Raw genomic sequence first — 14,074 nt, 5'->3', positions numbered from 1 at the left:
AAGCCTAGGGTTGGGCTACCAAAACAAAAAACCAGAACAAGTAACAAGTGTGTCAGCTACAGACTGATCCACCACGACAGTATGATGAACACTTCTGGACATACTTTTAAATGTCATAGTTTGATTTTAGAATATCCATTGGCAAACACTATATATTTTTTTAATATTTTATTTTCAGGATTAACCTTAGATACTATAGTAGCAAGGGCTGCATCAAAAAAGAAGCATGACCAGCAGGTCAAGAGAGATGATTCTCCCCCTCTGCTCTGCTCTCGTGAGACCCCACCTGGAGTACTGCATCCAGCTCTGGGGCCCACAACACAAGAAGGATGTGAACCTTATTGAGGCAAGTCCAGAGGAGGCCACAAAGATGATCAGAGGCTGGAGCACCTCTCCTATGAAGCCAGGCTGAGAGAGTTGGGGATGTTCAGCCTGGAGAAGAGAAGGCTCCAAGGAGACCTTTCAGCAGCCTGCCAGGCCTAAAGGGGGCCTACAAGAAAACTGGAGAGGCACTTTTTACATGCAGTGATAGGACAAGGGGGAATGGCTTTGAACTGAAAGAGGTTATATTTAGATTAGATATGAGGAAGAAATTCTTTACTATGAGGGTGGCAAGATACTGGTACAGGTTGCCCAGAGAAGTTGTGGAAGTGTTCAAGGCCAGGATGGATTTTTGAGCAACCTGATCTAGTGGAAGGGCAGGAGGGGTGGGGGAGCTGCAGGAGTTGGAACTAGATGTTCTTTAAAGTCTCTTTCAACTCAAACCATTCTATGATTCCATAATGTAAGTAGTTGGGCCTTATTGACACAGGTTGGAGAAAGGATTTTCTCTTAACATCTACCAGACTGGCTTCTGTATCTTCTTACACCAACACATGCCTACTTAGGGGCAGATTGCATCCTGCTGGTTCCCTCCTGTACTTGCAGTGTCCTCCAACTCCCTCCAATGCTCATACTGAGCAATGACACATCCCGAAATGGCACTGTGTCTTTCAACGAGATAGTGCAAAATGTGGGTTGGAGTGGTGCACGCGCTGTCTGGGCATGAGGTTTCCTCTGTTCTCCATCCCGTGCCAACTGCAGTTTCCTGTACGCTGCATTCCTCACTCGCCTCCCCTCAGTCAGTGCCAATGCAAAATAGAAATGACAAAGCATATATTTGCTTCTGGACTTGCATTTGGATATTTTGGCTAAAACGTCAATATAACTAGGTTTTCTTTCAGATGCTAGACATATTACCTTGTTTTGAATATCTTTTTCCTGACATGAACAACCTCTGAACCTTCCACATTCATACAGAAATATCTGCAGCAGACTTATAGCATGAACCACAGTTCTTCAAGGAGAGCAGATACATTCAATGTGTCAGAAAGATTAAAGAAATGCAAACATTCTTTGGGTTTCATATCCCTGGCAAGCTGGGTGCTCAGAAAGTGACAAAGATGAACAGTTTCAATGTGGAATCCCTGATGTGAAGACATAGCAGTTCTCTCTCTCCTCTTAGTTTCATATGAATATGAGGGCTTGCTGCTTGTCATCCTTACGCACTGGCTGTAATACTGACTCCATTGCTTTAGAGATGTAAAATGGTGATATTGCAGAAAGGTGCCCTCTTTCTAATAATACCTAAAATGCTTGACTTCAGTGAAAAAATAATTTAAGACAGAAAATCTATTCAGCAAATTGAAAATGGTATCATACTTTTGCTCTGTTACTGATTGCCACTGTCATACTCACATAAGCTCACACCTTTCAAAATCAAAGAAATATTAATGCATATTCAAAATATACTTGCACATTAATAAACTGAAGTGAGAAAAAAGGAATAACCATGGTCTACAGATGAGCACTAAATAGCAAGTACCTATTCTAGCATGTCAGTAGTTTGCCATCACCCTGCTGGTATACCCAGTATAGCTTGGGCCTCTCTCATTCCCTAGTGCATTTGCATCTACCGGAATTGTTTTCTTGGGAATCAAACAAAGCATCACTTCCTGGTCCTGCATTATGAAGGCACATGTTCCCTTTAACACGTAATATTTGAATATACCATCTGACTCTCAGAAACAAGGTCAGAAGAGGGATGGTGAAGCTCTAACAATGTCTCTGTTTATTTTGTCATTCTGAATATATAATAAGGTGACATAATTCAAAACATCCATAAAGTGAAACAGCTAGACTTTTCTTTCAGAATAGACTGAACAATGAAATACCACTGGATATAATTCAAAAGCAAGGACCCCTTTGCTGTGTTTGTTAGTGCATTGCTATTATTATCATCCAAAGTAAGTGTATGAAATAAATCTGATTTCTATAGATAGAAGAATAAAAGATACAGGTGCTGACATTTTGGGGAAAAAATTGTTTCTGACAAGCCAGTCTTAAAACTATTTCCTGAAGCCACATAGTCTGTCAAAATCCTTCCTGGATCAACTTCCATTGGTCAGAGTAATTAGACCATTAGGCAATGGTGTTTTAGAAAATCAGTTTCATGGTCACTACAGAACAGGAACAGGATTTCAAAGCATGTGGCCAAACGCCAATTTTTTTTGCCAGTCTATTAAGCAGAGTGCAACCTTTTCTCTATGATATGGGTACACTTTGAGCAGTGGTCCGCACCTCTGTCACCTTGATTTTAGGTTGAAGTGCACCATTACCTTCAGGTCACAATGAATTCATATTAAGGGGAAAGCTAAACAAGACATTTTGTGTCAATCTGTTTAAACAATATCTAAAAGTAGACTACAGTAACTGTTCAGGATCTGATAAGGAAGGAAAATACTTACAGACTCCTTATGTCTGCAGACAATTTCCCCCATGCAAAGGGAATTTTCAGTGTTAATTTCTAACTGGTTTGGACGTACTCAGTACTGCTCGTATGAGGCTATAAACAAAGCAGAACTTCCTAGCCCACAGAATAAAGTATTTGTATATCAATATTGATATTTTTGGAACTTTCCTTACGTGCAGTGATACAGACCTGCAGCAGGAAGAGGTGAACCAAATAGTCCAAACATCTCTAAAGAACACAAGGGACATGACATGTCCAAACTCTGTGTAACTGCAAAGTGAGAACACTGGTATCAGAACAACCACCTTTTCTAAGGTTGTTTGTTGACATTTTGAAGTGAGAGGTTTTCTTCTAAGAAAAATGATGAGCCTCTTGGTGTTAATGCCACCTTCTCATGCAAGCACTGCTGAGAAACGACAACTTGTTTCAGTCATACAGGACATAAGCTCCAAAAGAACTTCAAGTGCCACCTGCAGCAATATACCAAAGCCCAAAGGTAAGTGATCCAAGAAAAAGCAGTGCACACAAATCCCTAACTGTACACAGTATGTTTTCTAAAGGTATCTAAAGGTGCTTAATATTCAGCATAAATTTCATCTGTGAGTCTTTGATGGGCAGCAAATAGGCATACCACTGAACCAAGCCGTTCCTGCTCCCATGCCTGCAGCATGCTGGCTTGAATACTGCCTCTGTTCTCCCTCCAGCTGCTGCCATCTCTGCTGCTGCGTCCTGCAGAGCAGGGAGGTGTGCAGAACGAGGCATGGGATGCTCTGCCCTCACATGCTTCAGATACACTAGCTCATCTTCCACCCACAACAGGGGAAGTGAACAAATTGGCCTTTGTGTGATATTATGACCTTAAAAGTGCAATACTACCAGGATAGAAAGGAATCCTTACACAAGGGAGCAGTTTAATGGGAAGACTTTTAAATATGTTACCTAAGTCTTGGTACTCACACAAACTGTTTTCAATGTTTAGAAATACATACATGCACTACGTATGACAGAGAACCTTTTAAAGATTGGAATTCCTACCTAACCTCAGTCTTGGTCACCTCACTCCATCTTAGGTGTGTAAGAGTTTGGTGTCTAGTCTAGACTCTATCAGTGGCCACTACTGAGAGAATGAGAGATTCGGAGGGTCCTTCATTGTGCCTCTTACAACAGAATTATTTGCTTCTTGGAAGTGACTGTCCCTTTATATTTGACTGCACAGAGAACCTGATGAATGAGATATGATGGATTTCAGATGACTGAAGTCTGATGACCAAAATATTTAAATTACATGTTTCAGGCTCTTCTAGTAGGTTCCCTTCTTTTGAACCAATTATATTGGTTCAAATGTCACAAGGCAACCAAACTGTGCATTAAGGAAAAAACAGAGATTCTTTTTGGAAATATGATTTGGCCTAGAGGTAAGCAAGAATGAGAGAGGGACATGTCACAAGCATGCTAAATCATGATATATTCTTGCACTATTTGCTAGAAGACAGACACCTTAGGAGAATCTGTTTACCACTGCCCTTAGAAATTAACCCATGGCAGCTCTCCATGTTGGGAAAAAGAAGTCTCTAATTAGCCCATATAATTTTAATTCCCTGCACCCCTAGAAGTTGCTTATACCATACCTGGGAATATAGCACCCGTTGACGTAATGTGTACAAGGGTTTTGAAAGAAAGCCAATTTAACAGGGAAGGAAAATCCAAGGGTTATTATCCTACAGCTTCAAATTACAGTAGTTTCTGGTTTAACTGTTTACCTGTGTACAAGAACTGCCAGCTAAAATCCAGTATGCCTTTCGCTACAACAAGGGAACTTTTTCCCATTTGACAGATGTCATGTTGTGCTAGGTCATGTGAGAGAATGTGAAGGAGAGGAAATAGGAGGCAGTATTTACTGAGATGAAGAGGAATTTTGGACAACAGACTATGTCCCACAAGCTCGATCATCAGCCTCCGACTAATGAAATCTTTCTGCTGGTTTCCATGAGCTTGGATCTTGCCCAGAACGATGACGTTGCAAATGAGGAAGTGTGAAAATCCAAACCCGCTTGTGTACAGCAGCTAACAACCTTGCCACTCAGCAGGCACGTCCACATTGACCTTCAGTCAAACCCAAGTTTCTTTCACCAAGGATTTTGTTATGTGATACATGCCAAAGGGTCAAAGAACAATCAGTTTATAAGAATCCTTTTAAAAAGGATTTTTACTGCTTCCTTCCACTTTCTAGCTCAGGCCAGGAACAGGTTTATCTGCATGGAAGGTTTAGGGTTATTGCATATTCTCGGTAGTTGTCGTTCATTAACCCCTCTCAGCTCCCCATCCACAGTATTGCTGTATCTGACCAAAACTATACATTTCCTTCATAGTATTCACCAGCAAAACATATCCCTTCTGTCAAATCTTTTTCCACATGTGTTCCTGATTTCAGGTCAAATTTTACTTTCCCCAAGGAAATGACTGCAGGGGCAGTACCCCAGGAAACTGCAGTCAAAAAGGTAACAGAATTCAAAGAAAAAGTTAAAGAAATTATGTTCTTTGAGCTATGAATAAATTAAAAATAGATAATCACAACTGTACCTTCTGGTCTAAAAATCCTAAGTTCCTTGTGTTTGTTTTATTACAATATATCACAGAAGGCAGAAATTATTCCTCTGTCAAACAATGTAAATTCCTGATGAAAGCTAAACTATACTTTCAAATCTGATGTTAAGCCTAATGATTTTTTCTTTCATTAGGACATGACCTGTTCAGCAGAGTAGGACAGCTCATTAATTTAGTCATTCTTTTGGACAAGTTCACAATTTAGAAATTTTTCATCTCAGAGGAATTCTACCCTTTCTATTCTACTTTTTGGTAGAATACAGCCTTGTATGGCAAGCTGCACTGAAATAGTCCCCATGTGAATGGCTAAGCTTCTCTCCTCCCCTGTAACACATCATAGCATAATAACATTAATTCTAGCCTAAAATTGCATTAATAATTTGCTGAGGCCTGGAGGGAATACTACAATGATAGGTAAAGGGACTATATGAGTGCCCTTTAGTCCTCACTTTAAAAAAAATAAATCATAAAGGTGTGCTTAACTAGAGAGAAAAACCTATATGTCCTCTGGAAAATTAGCTCAAGGAGAGCACCTGAAAGATGCATAACATTTATGCATAACTGCATAACATTCTGATACAAATCCAAGTATTTTGGCATATATGTAACATACTGAAGAAAAATCCAGCATGCAGAAGAATGAAGAATTTCTATACAGCTAATTTTGCTTTGGCCAAAAAAAAAAAATATCCTGTTGTTATGACTGCTTGCACAATGACCATAATGAAATCCTTTCAATTTTCATACACACCACCACCACACCCTTTACAATATTACTTCCTTCTGCCTCCTTTTTAGGTGAGAATGTTTACTATATACTGTTGGGAAGGGATAGTTCAATAAACTGTATGATAAGCAAAGTGTCGTCTCTAGAGGCTGGAAGTACTGAAATTTAACAAGATCTAAAAGAATCAATCCATATTCTGCATTTCATCCAAGTGCCTCAGGCTGACAAAAACATGTGTGAGCTCTGGCCTATTCTTTTTTTATTTTGAAGACAAATCAGTGATTTCTTAGTGGGTTTTCATCCCCATTTCAAAGCTTTTCACACCTCTGGGATCTGACTCTGCAGGCCATCTGTGCATAAATCTTTCCTGCGAGCCCACAGCAATTCTCCACTCTCTCTAACACGGCAGGAATGTTCCCAGCAATATGTGAATAAAGACTCCAAACTAAAGAGTCCGTTTAGTTTTAGACAGAGTTCTAAGACAAAAATGAAGTGGAAGATATTAAGATCTCTTTAATGATTTGCTAATAAGCAATAGTGTGGGAACAGTTACAGATTGCTTATTTGAATCAGCTGTTTCCATGAGATTTTGATCCAGTTCTTTCAAGCCAAAATAAATATACACATCTTTCATTCAGTTTTGATGAAATTCACAAAGTACTTCGAAGTAAAAAAAATAGAAGAAGTTTTCTCTTGGATTAAGAATACAGAAAATGCAAGATTTGAAAAAGGAGGTGGGTGGCAAATGTAATGTTGAGCCAAAGGAAAAGGTTTAAATGTAGCATTTTTTAACATGTACACTTCATTTTGCAGAATATAATAATGGTCTTCATCAGTCACCTATCAACACTGCCTGTAACTTACTTCCATTATGCTTGAAACAAAACCATGGTTATTTTACAATGGCTGTAGAGTCACAAAATGACAAGCAGAGCCTGCTGAGATGACTAACACGCTGCAATCATTACTACCCAGCACAGAGAAGGTAAAACATATGTTCCTCAGTCATTTACATTGCCTTCGCATTGGTCTGTGGTCACAAAAATCAATATTGGCTGTAGTCCAGCACACCCATCATTTGCTTAACCTCATTAATGTTCATAGTCTTGCACATAGTTCATTAGAATTTAATTGGAAATTAAATAAATATTTTTTTTAATAGATCTCATTTGTTTTTTTCCTGATTCTCAGGAACACACAAAAAACTACAAAAAAGAAAAAGTCCTGTCTGGATGTTCATGTCCAGAGGCATCAAAAGGACACTGTCAGCCTGCAGCTGTTGAGCTGAATACCAAGCACCCCTTCGCAATGCATGCATGTATGTATTTTACATAAAATATTTCAGTATACTAGCTCCTGTGGTACTGCAAGAAAACAATGCAATGTATGTTTGGTCAAACAAGATAGTCCCTGAAAAAGCTCTCATTTGCTTTCATACCATAGATCTAAAACTCAGATACTGGAAGTCTGGTTATCCTGTTCCTGTCTGCCTCAAACCCAACCGGTACTGAGAAATGCAGCTCCAGTTCTCCAAGGAGCACAGTAGATAAGTGAGTGATGTCTTTTAACCTGCTGTTCTTTGAAGTTTACTGCAAAGGAGATTCTGAAGCCTCACCAAGCAATGTGCTCAACTATCCTGGTGTTACCACATTTTTCCTACCTGCTAAGCTAAATCTATTCCCAGCAGACACTTTCTTCCCCTTCGCCACTCTGCCCCATGTAGCTGTGGAGCCGTATCACTTCTTCAATCCTCTCTTCTCTAGACTTAGCATCCTTATTGTCTTCAACCTTTCCACAGAAGTTATGTTTCAAATAACATTCCTGTGGCTCACCTCTGTGCTCCCTTCAGTTGGTCCCCACCCTTCTAGATGCATGGTGCACAAAACTGTACGTGAAACTCCCCTCAGGGACATATCAGCACAGACTGGAGCAGAATGACTTCATTTGTTTTAGTTCCGGGATGATGTTTGCCTTTTTCAAAAGAGCAACTTTTTTTTTCTTTTTTTCTTTTTTTTTCTCCGATTCAGCTTCTCATTAACTATTAACCAGTTCCTCATCCTGCATGGTAATGTGCAATATTTTACCACAACCACAGCACATGATTTCAATTCCTTTTTAAACTGCACCCTGTTGTGCTGGGTCTTGGATATGTTTCCAACTTAAATGTATATCACAGTCGGATTTAATGTGTACCTGCCGCTTCCAGAAGACTTCACTGCTTCTACCCATGACACCTATAGTTCAAATGAAATGCTTCATTAAAAAAGTCTCTAGATGATTTTTTTTCCTAAGTCCAGTATTTAAAATAATTTTTATTGGGGTTTTTTGTCATTGTTTGTCTGTGAATTCTTATGTCCAGTATCAATCCTTTACCTAGCCCACGAGGAACTGGTATGTCCTTATGTTTATTTCAAATAGGGACTTAACAAACTATAACTTACTAGGCAAAGACTCAATAAAACAGATACAGCCCTCCATGGATTTTGGCTTCCCTTGAGTTATCCTATGCAGGATGCTGACATGAAAACCCTATACTCTGCTTCATGTAGAAGAGTAATCTAGACCTTAGCAAAGCCTTTGAGATTGGCTCCCACAGCATTCTCCTGGATAAACTGGCTGCTCATGGCTTGGATGGATGTGCTCTACACTGGGTAAAAAGCTGGCTGGACGGCCGAGCCCGAAGTGTGGTGGCAAGGTGGCGTTGCATCCAGCTGGCAGCTGGTCACAAGTGGTGTTCCCCAGGGCTCAGTACTGGGGCCAGATCTGTTTAATATATTTCACAATGATGGATGATGGAACTGAGTGCACACTCAGTAAGTTTGCTGACACCAAGTTGGACAGGAGTGTTGATCCGCTTCAAGGTAGGAAGGCTCTGCAGAGGGATCTGGGCAGGCTGGGCCGATGGGCTGAGGCCAGGTATATGAGGTTCAACCAGGCTCAGTGCCGGGCCCTGCCCGTGGGTCACACCAGCCCCAGGCAGCGCTACAGGCTGGGGCAGGGGGCTGGGAACTGCCCGGTGGGAAAGGGCCTGGGGGTGCTGGCTGACAGCCGGCTGGGCATGAGCCCCCAGTGTGCCCAGGTGGCCAAGGGGCCAGCAGCGTCCTGGCTGGTGTCAGAAACAGTGTGGCCAGCAGGGCCAGGGCAGTGACCGCCCCCTGTACTGGGCACTGGTGAGGCCGCACCTCGAATCCTGGGTTCAGCTTTGGGCCCCTCACTGCAAGATGGATGTAGAAGTGCTGCAGCATGTCCAGGGAAGGGCAACGGAGCTGGTGAAGGGTCTGGAGCGCAAGTCTTACGAGGAGCAGCGGAGAGAACTGGGGGTGTTTAGTCTGGAGAGGAGAAAAGGAGGCTCAGGGGAGACCTTATCGCTTTCTACAACTACCTGGAAGGAGGCTGTAGGCAGGTGGGGGTCGGTCTCTTCTGCCAGATAACTAGTGATAGGACAGGAGGAAACAGCCTCAAATTGCACCAGGGGAGGTTTAGATTGGACATTAGGAAAAAATTATTGACTGAAAGGGTGGTCAAGCATTGGAAGAGGCTGCCCATGGAGGTGGTGAAATCACCATCCCTGGAGTTATTTAAAAAATGTGTAGATGAGGTGCTCTAGCAACGTGGTCTAGTGATGGACTTGGCAGTTCTGGGTTAACAGTTGGACTTGATGACCTCAAAGGTCTTTTCCAACTTAATTAATTCTGTGATTCTATGATTCTAACAAGTTTTTTGAGTTCCCATCACTTTGAAAGGAACACTAATACAAATTATTCCAATTTTTAATAACATGACTAGACATAATTTGGCTAGGTCTGGATAGCGTAGGTAGGTCTAGTACTACACCTGCTCATTTTAAGCATTTTCCATAACTCTCACAAGAGCATCACATAAGAGCAGCATTAAAATTTACACCAAAGTCAAAGCACTGAGGGAGGGAATGAGTATTACTACACTGAATCCCTAACAATAACTCAGTTAAATTAATGGTTTCTAGAGACAAAGCAATGGGCTTTTGCTAGTAGAAGATAATGCCTGTTCATGCAAATTCCTTCATGCAGGGCACCCATGGGTGATATCTTTTGCTTGCTCCTAAACACAACTACGCATTTTACTGGGCCAAATATAATCCGTTCTGGAATTAGACTTAATAAGCCTTACCAAAACCAGTCATGAGCTCTGCTTGTCTTCTTTTAGAGCTTGAAGACTTCCAGGGACCTCCTGAACTAGGTGAGCATAAGACAGCAGAGAACATCTTAAGGGAGTGGTGTTCATGTCCTTTTCAGCCCAGGAGGAGCTGACAGCCCACATGCAGCAACCAGAAGCTGCAGAAGTAGCTAGATCAGGAGCAGTCACCAGCGGCAGCAATGCTGCCTTTTGGAGAGCTCTCCTCAAGACCAGGCTCAGGTCTGGGGAAGCAGCAGGTTTGCAAGCCCAGCACTGTGTGCTCTGCAGCTGAGAGCACAAGCTGCTGGTGGGCAGTCAGCCCCTGTTCCTTCACCAGCTTCCTACAGAGCCACATACACTCTCCAGGTCACCTGCTGAACTGCTGCTTGGCTGAGGACCATACCTGTGCTCCGGTCATCAGTAACTGAGGCTGTCACAACAGGACTGAGCTTGTGCAGGGCAATGTGATCCCCATGGAGGAAGCAAACATTGCCAGTTTTATTTTTCAGGTTTTGCCAGCCTCCATTTCAAGATCATATTGCCACATTTCGTGTTGACTCGATTACTCAATTTGCTAAAATTGGATCTCTCATATATTGTTGTTTTGTGATCTCTTCCCCCATTACGCAGAGTTCAAAGGGTTTAGTTACTCCTACCAAACTTCCACACACCCCACATAACTCCAGCAGCTCTTTTTAAGGACATATATGCTATGATGTTCATCTGTCCTTTTCCTCCCTCTACAGCAATCACAGGTTGATTTATCACTATAATTTTGGATTTAATAATATTTGATCTTTTCAAGCACCTCAGAGACTCAGAACTAGGTGAATATATAGTATGCCTTCCACTTCTGTGTTTGCCTTTTTGAAGGTAATAGAGTCCATCTTCATCTCTGTAACTTTAGGTATCTGTGAGCTGCGAGCACCAGTGTGAAAGCTGAAAGGCTAAGAGAGCATGAGGGGGAAAAAACCCCAAACCCTAAAAATTGAAGGGATCAGGTTGCTGTAGTAGGTCTTTTAGTCAAGAGATTAATAGCATGAGAATAAAAAAAATAATCCTGTAGAACAGCATTGCTATGGACAGGATTACTGGTATGCTGTGCTGTCTGGAGGAGACAAGGCTGAAATCCTATGCCAGATTTCAGTGTGCTGTCTAGATCTGATGCAACCTTGAGGTGAACGGGCTGTGTTATGGTAAAGGGTGCTGCAGCAGTACCAGATAATAAAGATTAAGTTTGATTAGTTCTCTATGCTTGGTGCTAGTTCTCCTACTCAAGGGAGGCTCAGGAGAAGTGCCACAAGCCAGTGGGCCTTTGTTTGAAAAAAAGAGGGCATACAGAAGGGCCAAATGTGATAGTACACATGTATATATATTTCTTGCTTGCCACTTGTGTCAGAACATGATGTCTTATTTTCTGTTACAGTGATTTCATACCAGCTATCTACTATTGTAAGATTCTCTTCTTTCAGTCCAACACGGATCTACTCTATAATCATTAAAAGCTAATGTAACTTCAGTTGGTTTTTCCATGCTAAGTGAAAGAAATCCAGCTGCTGGGAGAAGAGGCTGGAAACCATGAAGCAGCTGATGAAAGTTCTTGTTAACACCGCACCACCTTTAAGTACATCACAGCCTGAAGCTTTAGCAGATCTAGGCCAGCTGAGATGTGTGGATTGTTTGTCCATCTTCACTCACCCTAGAGCATAGTAATGATGCTGTTAACTGTGCTGTTTGCAAGGTGAGCATGATTTGGGAATAAACAGTTATAAATATTCAGAATGTTATATTTTTTCAAAAACCCTAAGAATTCTGGCAAAATGCACCAGCTTTGGTCCTGCCTTACCACAAGACAGCAACTATGCTCCTTGTCAAACTAGAGTAGATACATGGTTTTGAGAATGCAGGTCTGTCAGATCCTGCTTCTATGAATCCAGGGACTTTTCCTGAATACCCAGTTATCTATCTCAGTCAGGCATTTGAGACCAACTTTAGCTGTCTAGAGATTCATCTGACAGCTAGTTGCTAACCTTAGTTTGAAACTTCTCCCACCCATAACCATGAAAAGAAACCTGGATTTTATCTTCTTTGGTAATGTTCAAAAGATGTTAGTGGCAGCAATGTAGCTTTGGCTAGTACAGATGAAGTAAGCAAACCTCTCCTCTGCCCACAAAGAAGATATACTGTAGTCTCATTGTGTGATGTTCACTAGAAAATTGCTGGAAGAGATACACTTACATTCAAGTGGGTTGGCTTCCGAGTTCATTGGGGAAGTGGTTATAGCTTCCCGATCTCTGCAAGGATGCTTATATCATGTGATAGCTAAGCAAAATGAGGTCTCCACACAGTCCAATTGGTAAGTCAGAAAAACTGCATGAGGTTGCATCCCTAAAATGGGAACTGACATGTTTCAAGCAGATTCATCATTACAGAAGTTTTGCTTTCCATAGTTAACTACAAAATTTTTGCCATTAAGTCTATGCATGTTCAAATCTTTCCTCTCGACAATTTCTGCCACTGTGTGCCTACAACCATTAAAGTCTCGCAATTCACATTGCATAATATTCCTTTAGTTGCTTAGTGTATTCATTTTCTGCTTGTTCACCATTCCAGTGTATTACCATTCTGAGGTATACTTATGTCACACTTTGTTCCATTCATAGCACTAGTCTCTATCCATTTCGCTTATCCGTATGTATAGGTTCCCTACTGATAGAACATTTTTCTATGTTCTTGCATACTTCTCAAGTTAATGTTTATGCTGCTATAAATATTACATGGGATGAACAACCTACTAGCATGAATGCACTCTATAAAAATAAGTAATCATGTATTCTGATTTCACATCTCTTTCTCTTTGGTTTAAATTCATATTACCAGACAAAATTGCAAAGACAATAAGGCCCATATAAATCCATAAAAATAATATGTAGAAATAAAAGAATCGTGGGAAATGTCTTTCCCATGCAACAGAGTCAAATTCTGTAGAGGTATAAAAGATCCTATGAGCTATATAACAGGCCAGCTATAAATTGGGTCCAAGAGAGAAAACTGTCAATCAGCATAAAAATAGTTGATCAAACATCAATCCAAATTTTCATCTTAAAAGATCTCCGTATGAACACGTGAACTTTGCTTTCATGCAACAATGCCTACAAATTTAGCTCGGTGGGCAGCTATAGAGCTGTTTCATGATCTGCTGCAGTTTCGCATTGGACAAGTGTGGGCTGGGTTTCTCTGAAGCCTGGGAACAGGTATGGCAAACTAGGGCAGAGTTTCCCAGAAGGTAACTCCTGCTTCCATATTCTTGCAATTAATGTAACAGCCCTCAGTGGTTTAGGCCAGACATCCTGACTGAAACTAAAACAATAAGTCTTTATTCCTTCACAAGGAACTATGATAATAAGCAAGGACTGAAGACTACTGATTCTGAAAACACTGTTGTCGCCAAGAGCATGATGCATTTGCTCTTTTAAGACCTGGCACTATTGTTTGTATTAAGTGCAGGAAAAGCCACCCTTGCTTGATCAGAACATTTGCATTATTGAAGTGACTACTTTTTTCCTCAGGATTTGGGAAGCTGCCATAATCCAGGGGGCAACACCTGCAACAGCCAATACAGGCTAGATAGAGAGCACATCCCCAGTGCAACACCTCTGGTTTCGCTGTACACAAGCAATAAATCTAAACTAATTGTAAATGACAGAAAACCAGCTGTACTGGATTTGCATAAAACACACTGGGTCTGCTTTTTTTTTTTTTTTTTTCTCCTTCTTGTCACAGTATGGTCGCTGATC

This window comes from Falco biarmicus, chromosome 2, assembly GCF_023638135.1.
Source record: "Falco biarmicus isolate bFalBia1 chromosome 2, bFalBia1.pri, whole genome shotgun sequence".
Lineage (NCBI taxonomy): Eukaryota > Metazoa > Chordata > Aves > Falconiformes > Falconidae > Falco > Falco biarmicus.
This window is presented reverse-complemented; position numbering follows the sequence as displayed.